Source organism: Leiobunum rupestre, chromosome 1 (genome assembly GCF_980474605.1).
Source record: "Leiobunum rupestre chromosome 1, qqLeiRupe1.1.hap1, whole genome shotgun sequence".
Lineage (NCBI taxonomy): Eukaryota > Metazoa > Arthropoda > Arachnida > Opiliones > Sclerosomatidae > Leiobunum > Leiobunum rupestre.
In genome coordinates, this window is record NC_143384.1 from 81,969,250 (window position 1) to 81,983,491 (window position 14,242).

Here is a 14,242-nt window from a genome sequence, read left to right on the forward strand (position 1 = left end):
CGACAATTTATTCTTCATTCTCCTACGTTGGCCCCTCACTTTTCTTAAAATATAATAATGATACGGAATGAACGCGAGTAAAAAGAGAAGCGTCGCCACCGGATGGACTCGAACCATCAACCTTTCGGTTAGCAGCCGAACGCGCTCACCATTGCGCCACGGAGGCTCCGACATAGGGGGTAACGTATTACTCGACAATTTATTCTTCATTCTCCTACGTTGGCCCCTCACTTTTCTTAAAATATAATAATGATACGGAATGAACGCGAGTAAAAAGAGAAGCGTCGCCACCGGATGGACTCGAAACATCAACCTTTCGGTTAACAGCCGAACGCGCTAACCATTGCGCCACGGAGGCTCCAACATAGGGGGTAACGTATTACTCGACAATTTATTCTTCATTCTCCTACGTTGGCCCCTCACTTTTCTTAAAATATAATATTGATACGGAATGAACGCGAGTAAAAAGAGAGGGGTCGCCACCGGATGGACTCGAACCATCAACCTTTCGGTTAACAGCCGAACGCGCTCACCATTGCGCCACGGAGGCTCCGACATAGGGGGTAACGTATTACTCGACGATTTATTCTTCATTCTCCTACGTTGGCCCCTAACTTTTCTTAAAATATAATAATGATACGGAATGAACGCGAGTTAAAAAAGAAGCGTCGCCACCGGATGGACTCGAACCATCAACCTTTCGGTTATCAGCCGAACGCGCTCACCATCGCGCCACGGAGGCTCAGACATAGGGGGTAACGTATTACTCGACAATTTATTCTTCATTCTCCTACGTTGGCCCCTCACTTTTCTTAAAATATAATAATGATACGGAATGAACGCGAGTAAAAAGAGAAACGTCGCCACCGGATGGACTCGAACCATCAACCTTTCGGATAACAGCCAATCGCGCTCACCATTGCGCCACGGAGGCTCCGACATAGGGGGTAACGTATTACTCGACGATTTATTCTTCATCCTCCTACGTTGGCCCCTCACTTTTCTTAAAATATAATAATGATACGGAATGAACGCGAGTAAAAAGAGAAGCGTCGCCACCGTATGGACTCGAATTATCAACCTTTCGGTTAACAGCCGAACGCGCTCACCATTGCGCCACGGAGGCTCCGACATAGGGGGTAACGTATTACTCGACAATTTATTCTTCATTCTCCTACGTTGGCCCCTCACTTTTCTTAAAATATAATATTGATAAGGAATGAACGCGAGTAAAAAGAGAAACGTCGCCACCGGATGGACTCGAACCATTAAACTTTCGGTTAACAGCCGAACGCGCTCACCATTGCGCCACGGAGGCTCCGACATAGGGTGTAACGTATTACTCGACAATTTATTCTTCATTCTCCTACGTTGGCCCCTCACTTTTCTTAAAATATAATAATGATACGGAATGAACGCGAGTAAAAGAGAAGCGTCGCCACCGTATGGACTCGAACCATCAACCTTTCGGTTAACAGCCGAACGCGCTCACCATTGCGCCACGGAGGCTCCGACATAGGGGGTAACGTATTACTCGACAATTTATTCTTCATTCTCCTACGTTGGCCCCTCACTTTTCTTAAAATATAATAATGATACGGAATGAACGCGAGTAAAAAGAGAGGGGTCGCCACCGGATGGACTCGAACCATCAACCTTTCGGTTAACAGCCGAACGCGCTCACCATTGCGCCACGGAGGCTCCGACATAGGGAGTAACGTATTACTCGACGATTTATTCTTCATTCTCCTACGTTGGCCCCTCACTTTTCTTAAAATATAATAATGATACGGAATGAACGCGAGTAAAAAGAGAAGCGTCGCCACCGGATGGACTCGAACCATCAACCTTTCGGTTAACAGCCGAAAGCGCTCACCATTGCGCCACGGAGGCTCCGACATAGGGGGTAACGTATTACTCGACGATTTATTCTTCATTCTCCTACGTTGGCCCCTCACTTTTCTTAAAATATAATAATGATACGGAATGAACGCGAGTAAAAAGAGAAGCGTCGCCACCGGATGGACTTGAACCATCAACCTTTCGGTTAACAGCCGAAAGCGCTCACCATTGCGCCACGGAGGCTCCGACATAGGGGGTAACGTATTACTCGACGATTTATTCTTCATTCTCCTACGTTGGCCCCTCACTTTTCTTAAAATATAATAATGATACGGAATGAACGCGAGTAAAAAGAGTAGCGTCGCCACCGGATGGACTCGAACCATCAACCTTTCGGTTGACAGCCGAACGCGCTCACCATTGCGCCACGGAGGCTCCGACATAGCGGGTTACGTTTTACTCGACGATTTATTCTTCATTCTCCTACGTTGGCCCCTCACTTTTCTTAAATTTTAATAATGATACGGAATGAACGCGAGTAAAAAGAGAAGCGTCGTCACCGTATGGACTCGAATTATCAACCTTTTGGTTAACAGCCGAACGCGCTCACCATTGCGCCACGGAGGCTCAGACATAGGGGGTAACGTATTACTCGACAATTTATTCTTCATTCTCCTACGTTGGCCCCTCACTTTTCTTAAAATATAATAATGATACGGAATGAACGCGAGTAAAAAGAGTAGCGTCGCCACCGGATGGACTCGAACCATCAACCTTTCGGTTGACAGCCGAACGCGCTCACCATTGCGCCACGGAGGCTCCGACATAGCGGGTTACGTTTTACTCGACGATTTATTCTTCATTCTCCTACGTTGGCCCCTCACTTTTCTTAAATTTTAATAATGATACGGAATGAACGCGAGTAAAAAGAGAAGCGTCGCCACCGTATGGACTCGAATTATCAACCTTTTGGTTAACAGCCGAACGCGCTCACCATTGCGCCACGGAGGCTCAGACATAGGGGGTAACGTATTACTCGACAATTTATTCTTCATTCTCCTACGTTGGCCCCTCACTTTTCTTAAAATATAATAATGATACGGAATGAACGCGAGTAAAAAGAGAAGCATCGCCACCGGATGGACTCGAACCATCAACCTTTCGGTTAACAGCCGAACGCGCTCACCATTGCGCCACGGAGGCTCCGACATAGGGGGTAACGTATTACTCGACAATTTATTCTTCATTCTCCTACGTTGGCCCCTCACTTTTCTTAAAATATAATATTGATAAGGAATGAACGCGAGTAAAAAGAGAAGCGTCGCCACCGGATGGACTCGAACCATTAAAGTTTCGGTTAACAGCCGAACGCGCTCACCATTGCGCCACGGAGGCTCCGACATAGGGGGTAACGTATTACTCGACAATTTATTCTTCATTCTCCTACGTTGGCCCCTCACTTTTCTTAAAATATAATAATGATACGGAATGAACGCGAGTAAAAGAGAAGCGTCGCCACCGTATGGACTCGAACCATCAACCTTTCGGTTAACAGCCGAACGCGCTCACCATTGCGCCACGGAGGCTCCGACATAGGGGGTAACGTATTACTCGACAATTTATTCTTCATTCTCCTACGTTGGCCCCTCACTTTTCTTAAAATATAATAATGATACGGAATGAACGCGAGTAAAAAGAGAGGGGTCGCCACCGGATGGACTCGAACCATCAACCTTTCGGTTAACAGCCGAACGCGCTCACCATTGCGCCACGGAGGCTCCGACATAGGGTGTAACGTATTACTCGACGATTTATTCTTCATTCTCCTACGTTGGCCCCTCACTTTTCTTAAAATATAATAATGATACGGAATGAACGCGAGTTAAAAGAGAAGCGTCGCCACCGGATGGACTCGAACCATCAACCTTTCGGTTATCAGCCGAACGCGCTCACCATTGCGCCACGGAGGCTCAGACATAGGAGGTAACGTATTACTCGACGATTTATTCTTCATTCTCCTACGTTGGCCCCTCACTTTTCTTAAAATATAATAATGATACGGAATGAACGCGAGTAAAAAGAGAGGGGTCGCCACCGGATGGACTCGAACCATCTACCTATCGGTTAACAGCCAAACGCACTCACCATTGCGCCACGGAGGCTCCGACATAGGGGGTAACGTATTACTCGACGATTTATTCTTCATTCTCCTACGTTGGCCCCTCACTTTTCTTAAAATATAATAATGATACGGAATGAACGCGAGTAAAAAGAGAAGCGTCGCCACCGGATGGACTCGAACCATCAACCTTTCGGTTAACAGCCGAAAGCGCTCACCATTGCGCCACGGAGGCTCCGACATAGTTGGTAACGTATTACTCGACGATTTATTCTTCATTCTCCTACGTTGGCCCCTCACTTTTCTTAAAATATAATAATGATACGGAATGAACGCGAGTAAAAAGAGTAGCGTCGCCACCGGATGGACTCGAACCATCAACCTTTCGGTTAACAGCCGAACGCGCTCACCATTGCGCCACGGAGGCTCCGACATAGCGGGTTACGTTTTACTCGACGATTTATTCTTCATTCTCCTACGTTGGCCCCTCACTTTTCTTAAAATTTAATAATGATACGGAATGAACGCGAGTAAAAAGAGAAGCGTCGCCACCGTATGGACTCGAATTATCAACCTTTTGGTTAACAGCCGAACGCGCTCACCATTGCGCCACGGAGGCTCAGACATAGGGGGTAACGTATTACTCGACAATTTATTCTTCATTCTCCTACGTTGGCCCCTCACTTTTCTTAAAATATAATAATGATACGGAATGAACGCGAGTAAAAAGAGAAGCGTCGCCACCGGATGGACTCGAACCATTAAACTTTCGGTTAACAGCCGAACGCGCTCACCATTGCGCCACGGAGGCTCCGACATAGGGGGTAACGTATTACTCGACAATTTATTCTTCATTCTCCTACGTTGGCCCCTCACTTTTCTTAAAATATAATAATGATACGGAATGAACGCGAGTAAAAGAGAAGCGTCGCCACCGTATGGACTCGAACCATCAACCTTTCGGTTAACAGCCGAACGCGCTCACCATTGCGCCACGGAGGCTCCGACATAGGGGGTAACGTATTACTCGACAATTTATTCTTCATTCTCCTACGTTGGCCCCTCACTTTTCTTAAAATATAGTAATGATACGGAATGAACGCGAGTAAAAAGAGAGGGGTCGCCACCGGATGGACTCGAACCATCAACCTTTCGGTTAACAGCCGAACGCGCTCACCATTGCGCCACGGAGGCTCCGACATAGGGGGTAACGTATTACTCGACGATTTATTCTTCATTCTCCTACGTTGGCCCCTCACTTTTCTTAAAATATAATAATGATATGGAATGAACGCGAGTTAAAAGAGAAGCGTCGCCACCGGATGGACTCGAACCATCAACCTTTCGGTTATCAGCCGAACGCGCTCACCATTGCGCCACGGAGGCTCAGACATAGGGGGTAACGTATTACTCGACGATTTATTCTTCATTCTCCTACGTTGGCCCCTCACTTTTCTTAAAATATAATAATGATACGGAATGAACGCGAGTAAAAAGAGAGGGGTCGCCACCGGATGGACTCGAACCATCTACCTATCGGTTAACAGCCGAACGCGCTAACCATTGCGCCACGGAGGCTCCGACATAGGGGGTAACGTATTACTCGACGATTTATTCTTCATTCTCCTACGTTGGCCCCTCACTTTTCTTAAAATATAATAATGATACGGAATGAACGCGAGTAAAAAGAGAAGCGTCGCCACCGGATGGACTCGAACCATCAACCTTTCGGTTAACAGCCGAAAGCGCTCACCATTGCGCCACGGAGGCTCCGACATAGGGGGTAACGTATTACTCGACGATTTATTCTTCATTCTCCTACGTTGGCCCCTCACTTTTCTTAAAATATAATAATGATACGGAATGAACGCGAGTAAAAAGAGAAGCGTCGCCACCGGATGGACTCGAACCATCAACCTTTCGGTTAACAGCCGAAAGCGCTCACCATTGCGCCACGGAGGCTCCGACATAGTTGGTAACGTATTACTCGATGATTTATTCTTCATTCTCCTACGTTGGCCCCTCACTTTTCTTAAAATATAATAATGATACGGAATGAACGCGAGTAAAAAGAGTAGCGTCGCCACCGGATGGACTCGAACCATCAACCTTTCGGTTAACAGCCGAACGCGCTCACCATTGCGCCACGGAGGCTCCGACATAGCGGGTTACGTTTTACTCGACGATTTATTCTTCATTCTCCTACGTTGGCCCCTCACTTTTCTTAAAATTTAATAATGATACGGAATGAACGCGAGTAAAAAGAGAAGCGTCGCCACCGTATGGACTCGAATTATCAACCTTTTGGTTAACAGCCGAACGCGCTCACCATTGCGCCACGGAGGCTCAGACATAGGGGGTAACGTATTACTCGACAATTTATTCTTCATTCTCCTACGTTGGCCCCTCACTTTTCTTAAAATATAATAATGATACGGAATGAACGCGAGTAAAAAGAGAAGCATCGCCACCGGATGGACTCGAACCATCAACCTTTCGGTTAACAGCCGAACGCGCTCACCATTGCGCCACGGAGGCTCCGACATAGGGGGTAACGTATTACTCGACAATTTATTCTTCATTCTCCTACGTTGGCCCCTCACTTTTCTTAAAATATAATATTGATAAGGAATGAACGCGAGTAAAAAGAGAAGCGTCGCCACCGGATGGACTCGAACCATTAAACTTTCGGTTAACAGCCGAACGCGCTCACCATTGCGCCACGGAGGCTCCGACATAGGGGGTAACGTATTACTCGACAATTTATTCTTCATTCTCCTACGTTGGCCCCTCACTTTTCTTAAAATATAATAATGATACGGAATGAACGCGAGTAAAAGAGAAGCGTCGCCACCGTATGGACTCGAACCATCAACCTTTCGGTTAACAGCCGAACGCGCTCACCATTGCGCCACGGAGGCTCCGACATAGGGGGTAACGTATTACTCGACAATTTATTCTTCATTCTCCTACGTTGGCCCCTCACTTTTCTTAAAATATAATAATGATACGGAATGAACGCGAGTAAAAAGAGAGGGGTCGCCACCGGATGGACTCGAACCATCAACCTTTCGGTTAACAGCCGAACGCGCTCACCATTGCGCCACGGAGGCTCCGACATAGGGGGTAACGTATTACTCGACGATTTATTCTTCATTCTCCTACGTTGGCCCCTCACTTTTCTTAAAATATAATAATGATACGGAATGAACGCGAGTAAAAAGAGAGGGGTCGCCACCGGATGGACTCGAACCATCAACCTTTCGGTTAACAGCCGAACGCGCTCACCATTGCGCCACGGAGGCTCCGACATAGGGGGTAACGTATTACTCGACGATTTATTCTTCATTCTCCTACGTTGGCCCCTCACTTTTCTTAAAATATAATAATGATACGGAATGAACGCGATTAAAAAGAGAGGGGTCGCCACCGGATGGACTCGAACCATCAAACTTTCGGTTAACAGCCGAACGCGCTCACCATTGCGCCACGGAGGCTCCGACATAGGGGGTAACGTATTACTCGACGATTTATTCTTCATTCTCCTACGTTGGCCCCTCACTTTTCTTAAAATATAATAATGATACGTAATGAACGCGAGTAAAAAGAGAAACGTCGCCACCGGATGGACTCGAACCATCAACCTTTCGGATAACAGCCAATCGCGCTCACCATTGCGCCACGGAGGCTCCGACATAGGGGGTAACGTATTACTCGACGATTTATTCTTCATTCTCCTACGTTGGCCCCTCACTTTTCTTAAAATATAATAATGATACGGAATGAACGCGAGTAAAAAGAGAAGCGTCGCCACCGGACGGACTCGAACCATCAACCTTTCGGTTAATAGCCGAAAGCGCTCACCATTGCGCCACGGAGGCTCCGACATAGTTGGTAACGTATAACTCGACGATTTATTCTTCATTCTCCTACGTTGGCCCCTCACTTTTCTTAAAATATAATAATGATACGGAATGAACGCGAGTAAGAAGAGAAGCGTCGCCACCGTACGGACTCGAACCATCAACCTTTCGGTTAACAGCCGAACGCGCTAACCATTGCGCCACGGAGGCTCCGACATAGTTGGTAACGTATTACTCGACGATTTATTCTTCATTCTCCTACGTTGGCCCCTCACTTTTCTTAAAATATAATAATGATACGGAATGAACGCGAGTAAGAAGAGAAGCGTAGCCACCGTATGGACTCGAACCATCAACCTTTCGGTTAACAGCCGAAAGCGCTCACCATTGCGCCACGGAGGCTCCGACATAGTTGGTAACGTATTACTCGACGATTTATTCTTCATTCTCCTACGTTGGCCCCTCACTTTTCTTAAAATATAATAATGATACGGAATGAACGCGAGTAAAAAGAGAAGCGTCGCCACCGGATGGACTCGAACCATCAACCTTTCGGTAAACAGCCGAACGCGCTCACCATTGCGCCACGGAGGCTCCGACATAGGGGGTAACGTATTACTCGACAATTTATTCTTCATTCTCCTACGTTGGCCCCTCACTTTTCTTAAAATATAATAATGATACGGAATGAACGCGAGTAAAAAGAGAAGCGTCGCCACCGGATGGACTCGAACCATCAACCTTTCGGTTAACAGCCGAACGCGCTAACCATTGCGCCACGGAGGCTCCGACATAGGGGGTAACGTATTACTCGACAATTTATTCTTCATTCTCCTACGTTGGCCCCTCACTTTTCTTAAAATATAATAATGATACGGAATGAACGCGAGTAAAAAGAGAAGCGTCGCCACCGGATGGACTCGAACCATCAACCTTTCGGTTAACAGCCGAACGCGCTCACCATTGCGCCACGGAGGCTCCGACATAGGGGGTAACGTATTACTCGACGATTTATTCTTCATTCTCCTACGTTGGCCCCTCACTTTTCTTAAAATATAATAATGATACGGAATGAACGCGAGTTAAAAGAGAAGCGTCGCCACCGGATGGACTCGAACCATCAACCTTTCGGTTATCAGCCGAACGCGCTCACCATTGCGCCACGGAGGCTCAGACATAGGGGGTAACGTATTACTCGACGATTTATTCTTCATTCTCCTACGTTGGCCCCTCACTTTTCTTAAAATATAATAATGATACGGAATGAACGCGAGTAAAAAGAGAGGGGTCGCCACCGGATGGACTCGAACCATCTACCTATCGGTTAACAGCCGAACGCGCTAACCATTGCGCCACGGAGGCTCCGACATAGGGGGTAACGTATTACTCGACGATTTATTCTTCATTCTCCTACGTTGGCCCCTCACTTTTCTTAAAATATAATAATGATACGGAATGAACGCGAGTAAAAAGAGAAGCGTCGCCACCGGATGGACTCGAACCATCAACCTTTCGGTTAACAGCCGAACGCGCTAACCATTGCGCCACGGAGGCTCCGACATAGGGGGTAACGTATTACTCGACAATTTATTCTTCATTCTCCTACGTTGGCCCCTCACTTTTCTTAATATATAATAATGATACGGAATGAACGCGAGTAAGAAGAGAAGCGTCGCCACCGTATGGACTCGAACCATCAACCTTTCGGTTAACAGCCGAACGCGCTAACCATTGCGCCACGGAGGCTCCGACATAGTTGGTAACGTATTACTCGACGATTTATTCTTCATTCTCCTACGTTGGCCCCTCACTTTTCTTAAAATATAATAATGATACGGAATGAACGCGAGTAAAAAAAGAAGCGTCGCCACCGGATGGACTCGAACCATCAACCTTTCGGTTAATAGCCGAAAGCGCTAACCATTGCGCCACGGAGGCTCCGACATAGGGGGTAACGTATTACTCGACAATTTATTCTTCATTCTCCTACGTTGGCCCCTCACTTTTCTTAAAATATAATAATGATACGGAATGAACGCGAGTAAGAAGAGAAGCGTCGCCACCGTACGGACTCGAACCATCAACCTTTCGGTTAACAGCCGAACGCGCTAACCATTGCGCCACGGAGGCTCCGACATAGTTGGTAACGTATTACTCGACGATTTATTCTTCATTCTCCTACGTTGGCCCCTCACTTTTCTTAAAATATAATAATGATACGGAATGAACGCGAGTAAGAAGAGAAGCGTAGCCACCGTATGGACTCGAACCATCAACCTTTCGGTTAACAGCCGAAAGCGCTCACCATTGCGCCACGGAGGCTCCGACATAGTTGGTAACGTATTACTCGACGATTTATTCTTCATTCTCCTACGTTGGCCCCTCACTTTTCTTAAAATATAATAATGATACGGAATGAACGCGAGTAAAAAGAGAAGCGTCGCCACCGGATGGACTCGAACCATCAACCTTTCGGTAAACAGCCGAACGCGCTCACCATTGCGCCACGGAGGCTCCGACATAGGGGGTAACGTATTACTCGACAATTTATTCTTCATTCTCCTACGTTGGCCCCTCACTTTTCTTAAAATATAATAATGATACGGAATGAACGCGAGTAAAAAGAGAAGCGTCGCCACCGGATGGACTCGAACCATCAACCTTTCGGTTAACAGCCGAACGCGCTAACCATTGCGCCACGGAGGCTCCGACATAGGGGGTAACGTATTACTCGACAATTTATTCTTCATTCTCCTACGTTGGCCCCTCACTTTTCTTAAAATATAATAATGATACGGAATGAACGCGAGTAAAAAGAGAAGCGTCGCCACCGGATGGACTCGAACCATCAACCTTTCGGTTAACAGCCGAACGCGCTCACCATTGCGCCACGGAGGCTCCGACATAGGGGGTAACGTATTACTCGACGATTTATTCTTCATTCTCCTACGTTGGCCCCTCACTTTTCTTAAAATATAATAATGATACGGAATGAACGCGAGTTAAAAGAGAAGCGTCGCCACCGGATGGACTCGAACCATCAACCTTTCGGTTATCAGCCGAACGCGCTCACCATTGCGCCACGGAGGCTCAGACATAGGGGGTAACGTATTACTCGACGATTTATTCTTCATTCTCCTACGTTGGCCCCTCACTTTTCTTAAAATATAATAATGATACGGAATGAACGCGAGTAAAAAGAGAGGGGTCGCCACCGGATGGACTCGAACCATCTACCTATCGGTTAACAGCCGAACGCGCTAACCATTGCGCCACGGAGGCTCCGACATAGGGGGTAACGTATTACTCGACGATTTATTCTTCATTCTCCTACGTTGGCCCCTCACTTTTCTTAAAATATAATAATGATACGGAATGAACGCGAGTAAAAAGAGAAGCGTCGCCACCGGATGGACTCGAACCATCAACCTTTCGGTTAACAGCCGAACGCGCTAACCATTGCGCCACGGAGGCTCCGACATAGGGGGTAACGTATTACTCGACAATTTATTCTTCATTCTCCTACGTTGGCCCCTCACTTTTCTTAATATATAATAATGATACGGAATGAACGCGAGTAAGAAGAGAAGCGTCGCCACCGTATGGACTCGAACCATCAACCTTTCGGTTAACAGCCGAACGCGCTAACCATTGCGCCACGGAGGCTCCGACATAGTTGGTAACGTATTACTCGACGATTTATTCTTCATTCTCCTACGTTGGCCCCTCACTTTTCTTAAAATATAATAATGATACGGAATGAACGCGAGTAAAAAAAGAAGCGTCGCCACCGGATGGACTCGAACCATCAACCTTTCGGTTAACAGCCGAACGCGCTAACCATTGCGCCACGGAGGCTCCGACATAGGGGGTAACGTATTACTCGACAATTTATTCTTCATTCTCCTACGTTGGCCCCTCACTTTTCTTAAAATATAATAATGATACGGAATGAACGCGAGTAAGAAGAGAAGCGTCGCCACCGTATGGACTCGAACCATCAACCTTTCGGTTAACAGCCGAAAGCGCTCACCATTGCGCCACGGAGGCTCCGACATAGTTGGTAACGTATTACTCGACGATTTATTCTTCATTCTCCTACGTTGGCCCCTCACTTTTCTTAAAATATAATAATGATACGGAATGAACGCGAGTAAAAAGAGAAGCGTCGCCACCGGATGGACTCGAACCATCAACCTTTCGGTTAACAGCCGAACGCGCTCACCATTGCGCCACGGAGGCTCCGACATAGGGGGTAACGTATTACTCGACAATTTATTCTTCATTCTCCTACGTTGGCCCCTCACTTTTCTTAAAATATAATAATGATACGGAATGAACGCGAGTAAAAAGAGAAGCGTCGCCACCGGATGGACTCGAACCATCAACCTTTCGGTTAACAGCCGAACGCGCTAACCATTGCGCCACGGAGGCTCCGACATAGGGGGTAACGTATTACTCGACAATTTATTCTTCATTCTCCTACGTTGGCCCCTCACTTTTCTTAAAATATAATAATGATACGGAATGAACGCGAGTAAGAAGAGAAGCGTCGCCACCGTATGGACTCGAACCATCAACCTTTCGGTTAACAGCCGAAAGCGCTAACCATTGCGCCACGGAGGCTCCGACATAGGGGGTAACGTATTACTCGACAATTTATTCTTCATTCTCCTACGTTGGCCCCTCACTTTTCTTAAAATATAATAATGATACGGAATGAACGCGAGTAAAAAGAGAAGCGTCGCCACCGGATGGACTCGAACCATCAACCTTTCGGTTAACAGCCGAACGCGCTCACCATTGCGCCACGGAGGCTCCGACATAGGGGGTAACGTATTACTCGACGATTTATTCTTCATTCTCCTACGTTGGCCCCTCACTTTTCTTAAAATATAATAATGATACGGAATGAACGCGAGTTAAAAGAGAAGCGTCGCCACCGGATGGACTCGAACCATCAACCTTTCGGTTATCAGCCGAACGCGTTCACCATTGCGCCACGGAGGCTCAGACATAGGGGGTAACGTATTACTCGACGATTTATTCTTCATTCTCCTACGTTGGCCCCTCACTTTTCTTAAAATATAATAATGATACGGAATGAACGCGAGTAAAAAGAGAGGGGTCGCCACCGGATGGACTCGAACCATCTACCTATCGGTTAACAGCCGAACGCGCTAACCATTGCGCCACGGAGGCTCCGACATAGGGGGTAACGTATTACTCGACGATTTATTCTTCATTCTCCTACGTTGGCCCCTCACTTTTCTTAAAATATAATAATGATACGGAATGAACGCGAGTAAAAAGAGAAGCGTCGCCACCGGATGGACTCGAACCATCAACCTTTCGGTTAACAGCCGAACGCGCTAACCATTGCGCCACGGAGGCTCCGACATAGGGGGTAACGTATTACTCGACAATTTATTCTTCATTCTCCTACGTTGGCCCCTCACTTTTCTTAATATATAATAATGATACGGAATGAACGCGAGTAAGAAGAGAAGCGTCGCCACCGTATGGACTCGAACCATCAACCTTTCGGTTAACAGCCGAACGCGCTAACCATTGCGCCACGGAGGCTCCGACATAGTTGGTAACGTATTACTCGACGATTTATTCTTCATTCTCCTACGTTGGCCCCTCACTTTTCTTAAAATATAATAATGATACGGAATGAACGCGAGTAAAAAAAGAAGCGTCGCCACCGGATGGACTCGAACCATCAACCTTTCGGTTAACAGCCGAACGCGCTAACCATTGCGCCACGGAGGCTCCGACATAGGGGGTAACGTATTACTCGACAATTTATTCTTCATTCTCCTACGTTGGCCCCTCACTTTTCTTAAAATATAATAATGATACGGAATGAACGCGAGTAAGAAGAGAAGCGTCGCCACCGTATGGACTCGAACCATCAACCTTTCGGTTAACAGCCGAAAGCGCTCACCATTGCGCCACGGAGGCTCCGACAAAGTTGGTAACGTATTACTCGACGATTTATTCTTCATTCTCCTACGTTGGCCCCTCACTTTTCTTAAAATATAATAATGATACGGAATGAACGCGAGTAAAAAGAGAAGCGTCGCCACCGGATGGACTCGAACCATCAACCTTTCGGTTAACAGCTTAACGCGCTCACCATTGCGCCACGGAGGCTCCGACATAGGGGGTAACGTATTACTCGACAATTTATTCTTCATTCTCCTACGTTGGCCCCTCACTTTTCTTAAAATATAATAATGATACGGAATGAACGCGAGTAAAAAGAGAAGCGTCGCCACCGGATGGACTCGAACCATCAACCTTTCGGTTAACAGCCGAACGCGCTAACCATTGCGCCACGGAGGCTCCGACATAGGGGGTAACGTATTACTCGACAATTTATTCTTCATTCTCCTACGTTGGCCCCTCA

The 14,242-nt window shown here is 46.9% G+C and overlaps 1 protein-coding gene and 39 non-coding genes across 40 annotated transcripts in view; 1 reads left to right on the top strand and 39 right to left on the bottom strand.

Moving 5' to 3' along the window:
* Positions 1–14,242, top strand: part of LOC149967509 (uncharacterized) — a 61,602-nt gene that overhangs the window by 31,998 nt on the left and 15,362 nt on the right. The gene's annotated exons all lie outside the window — the stretch shown is intronic.
* TRNAS-GCU (transfer RNA serine (anticodon GCU)) lies at positions 94–166 on the bottom strand. Its single transcript has one exon. It is a non-coding gene; the product is annotated as a tRNA-Ser (tRNA).
* TRNAN-GUU (transfer RNA asparagine (anticodon GUU)) lies at positions 478–550 on the bottom strand. The gene has a single exon. It is a non-coding gene; the product is annotated as a tRNA-Asn (tRNA).
* Positions 670–742, bottom strand: TRNAI-GAU (transfer RNA isoleucine (anticodon GAU)). Its single transcript has one exon. It is a non-coding gene; the product is annotated as a tRNA-Ile (tRNA).
* TRNAN-GUU (transfer RNA asparagine (anticodon GUU)) lies at positions 1,629–1,701 on the bottom strand. The gene has a single exon. It is a non-coding gene; the product is annotated as a tRNA-Asn (tRNA).
* On the bottom strand, positions 1,821–1,893 carry TRNAN-GUU (transfer RNA asparagine (anticodon GUU)). Its single transcript has one exon. It is a non-coding gene; the product is annotated as a tRNA-Asn (tRNA).
* TRNAN-GUU (transfer RNA asparagine (anticodon GUU)) lies at positions 2,013–2,085 on the bottom strand. Its single transcript has one exon. It is a non-coding gene; the product is annotated as a tRNA-Asn (tRNA).
* Positions 2,205–2,277, bottom strand: TRNAD-GUC (transfer RNA aspartic acid (anticodon GUC)). The gene has a single exon. It is a non-coding gene; the product is annotated as a tRNA-Asp (tRNA).
* Positions 2,589–2,661, bottom strand: TRNAD-GUC (transfer RNA aspartic acid (anticodon GUC)). Its single transcript has one exon. It is a non-coding gene; the product is annotated as a tRNA-Asp (tRNA).
* TRNAN-GUU (transfer RNA asparagine (anticodon GUU)) lies at positions 2,973–3,045 on the bottom strand. Its single transcript has one exon. It is a non-coding gene; the product is annotated as a tRNA-Asn (tRNA).
* Positions 3,548–3,620, bottom strand: TRNAN-GUU (transfer RNA asparagine (anticodon GUU)). Its single transcript has one exon. It is a non-coding gene; the product is annotated as a tRNA-Asn (tRNA).
* Positions 3,740–3,812, bottom strand: TRNAI-GAU (transfer RNA isoleucine (anticodon GAU)). Its single transcript has one exon. It is a non-coding gene; the product is annotated as a tRNA-Ile (tRNA).
* Positions 4,124–4,196, bottom strand: TRNAN-GUU (transfer RNA asparagine (anticodon GUU)). The gene has a single exon. It is a non-coding gene; the product is annotated as a tRNA-Asn (tRNA).
* On the bottom strand, positions 4,316–4,388 carry TRNAN-GUU (transfer RNA asparagine (anticodon GUU)). Its single transcript has one exon. It is a non-coding gene; the product is annotated as a tRNA-Asn (tRNA).
* TRNAN-GUU (transfer RNA asparagine (anticodon GUU)) lies at positions 5,083–5,155 on the bottom strand. The gene has a single exon. It is a non-coding gene; the product is annotated as a tRNA-Asn (tRNA).
* On the bottom strand, positions 5,275–5,347 carry TRNAI-GAU (transfer RNA isoleucine (anticodon GAU)). Its single transcript has one exon. It is a non-coding gene; the product is annotated as a tRNA-Ile (tRNA).
* TRNAN-GUU (transfer RNA asparagine (anticodon GUU)) lies at positions 5,659–5,731 on the bottom strand. The gene has a single exon. It is a non-coding gene; the product is annotated as a tRNA-Asn (tRNA).
* Positions 5,851–5,923, bottom strand: TRNAN-GUU (transfer RNA asparagine (anticodon GUU)). The gene has a single exon. It is a non-coding gene; the product is annotated as a tRNA-Asn (tRNA).
* On the bottom strand, positions 6,043–6,115 carry TRNAN-GUU (transfer RNA asparagine (anticodon GUU)). Its single transcript has one exon. It is a non-coding gene; the product is annotated as a tRNA-Asn (tRNA).
* TRNAN-GUU (transfer RNA asparagine (anticodon GUU)) lies at positions 6,427–6,499 on the bottom strand. The gene has a single exon. It is a non-coding gene; the product is annotated as a tRNA-Asn (tRNA).
* On the bottom strand, positions 7,002–7,074 carry TRNAN-GUU (transfer RNA asparagine (anticodon GUU)). The gene has a single exon. It is a non-coding gene; the product is annotated as a tRNA-Asn (tRNA).
* On the bottom strand, positions 7,194–7,266 carry TRNAN-GUU (transfer RNA asparagine (anticodon GUU)). The gene has a single exon. It is a non-coding gene; the product is annotated as a tRNA-Asn (tRNA).
* On the bottom strand, positions 7,770–7,842 carry TRNAN-AUU (transfer RNA asparagine (anticodon AUU)). The gene has a single exon. It is a non-coding gene; the product is annotated as a tRNA-Asn (tRNA).
* TRNAN-GUU (transfer RNA asparagine (anticodon GUU)) lies at positions 8,538–8,610 on the bottom strand. Its single transcript has one exon. It is a non-coding gene; the product is annotated as a tRNA-Asn (tRNA).
* On the bottom strand, positions 8,730–8,802 carry TRNAN-GUU (transfer RNA asparagine (anticodon GUU)). Its single transcript has one exon. It is a non-coding gene; the product is annotated as a tRNA-Asn (tRNA).
* Positions 8,922–8,994, bottom strand: TRNAI-GAU (transfer RNA isoleucine (anticodon GAU)). Its single transcript has one exon. It is a non-coding gene; the product is annotated as a tRNA-Ile (tRNA).
* TRNAN-GUU (transfer RNA asparagine (anticodon GUU)) lies at positions 9,306–9,378 on the bottom strand. The gene has a single exon. It is a non-coding gene; the product is annotated as a tRNA-Asn (tRNA).
* On the bottom strand, positions 9,690–9,762 carry TRNAN-AUU (transfer RNA asparagine (anticodon AUU)). Its single transcript has one exon. It is a non-coding gene; the product is annotated as a tRNA-Asn (tRNA).
* TRNAN-GUU (transfer RNA asparagine (anticodon GUU)) lies at positions 10,458–10,530 on the bottom strand. Its single transcript has one exon. It is a non-coding gene; the product is annotated as a tRNA-Asn (tRNA).
* On the bottom strand, positions 10,650–10,722 carry TRNAN-GUU (transfer RNA asparagine (anticodon GUU)). The gene has a single exon. It is a non-coding gene; the product is annotated as a tRNA-Asn (tRNA).
* On the bottom strand, positions 10,842–10,914 carry TRNAI-GAU (transfer RNA isoleucine (anticodon GAU)). Its single transcript has one exon. It is a non-coding gene; the product is annotated as a tRNA-Ile (tRNA).
* Positions 11,226–11,298, bottom strand: TRNAN-GUU (transfer RNA asparagine (anticodon GUU)). Its single transcript has one exon. It is a non-coding gene; the product is annotated as a tRNA-Asn (tRNA).
* TRNAN-GUU (transfer RNA asparagine (anticodon GUU)) lies at positions 11,610–11,682 on the bottom strand. Its single transcript has one exon. It is a non-coding gene; the product is annotated as a tRNA-Asn (tRNA).
* TRNAN-GUU (transfer RNA asparagine (anticodon GUU)) lies at positions 11,994–12,066 on the bottom strand. Its single transcript has one exon. It is a non-coding gene; the product is annotated as a tRNA-Asn (tRNA).
* On the bottom strand, positions 12,186–12,258 carry TRNAN-GUU (transfer RNA asparagine (anticodon GUU)). The gene has a single exon. It is a non-coding gene; the product is annotated as a tRNA-Asn (tRNA).
* Positions 12,570–12,642, bottom strand: TRNAN-GUU (transfer RNA asparagine (anticodon GUU)). The gene has a single exon. It is a non-coding gene; the product is annotated as a tRNA-Asn (tRNA).
* Positions 12,762–12,834, bottom strand: TRNAI-GAU (transfer RNA isoleucine (anticodon GAU)). Its single transcript has one exon. It is a non-coding gene; the product is annotated as a tRNA-Ile (tRNA).
* TRNAN-GUU (transfer RNA asparagine (anticodon GUU)) lies at positions 13,146–13,218 on the bottom strand. Its single transcript has one exon. It is a non-coding gene; the product is annotated as a tRNA-Asn (tRNA).
* TRNAN-GUU (transfer RNA asparagine (anticodon GUU)) lies at positions 13,530–13,602 on the bottom strand. Its single transcript has one exon. It is a non-coding gene; the product is annotated as a tRNA-Asn (tRNA).
* On the bottom strand, positions 14,106–14,178 carry TRNAN-GUU (transfer RNA asparagine (anticodon GUU)). Its single transcript has one exon. It is a non-coding gene; the product is annotated as a tRNA-Asn (tRNA).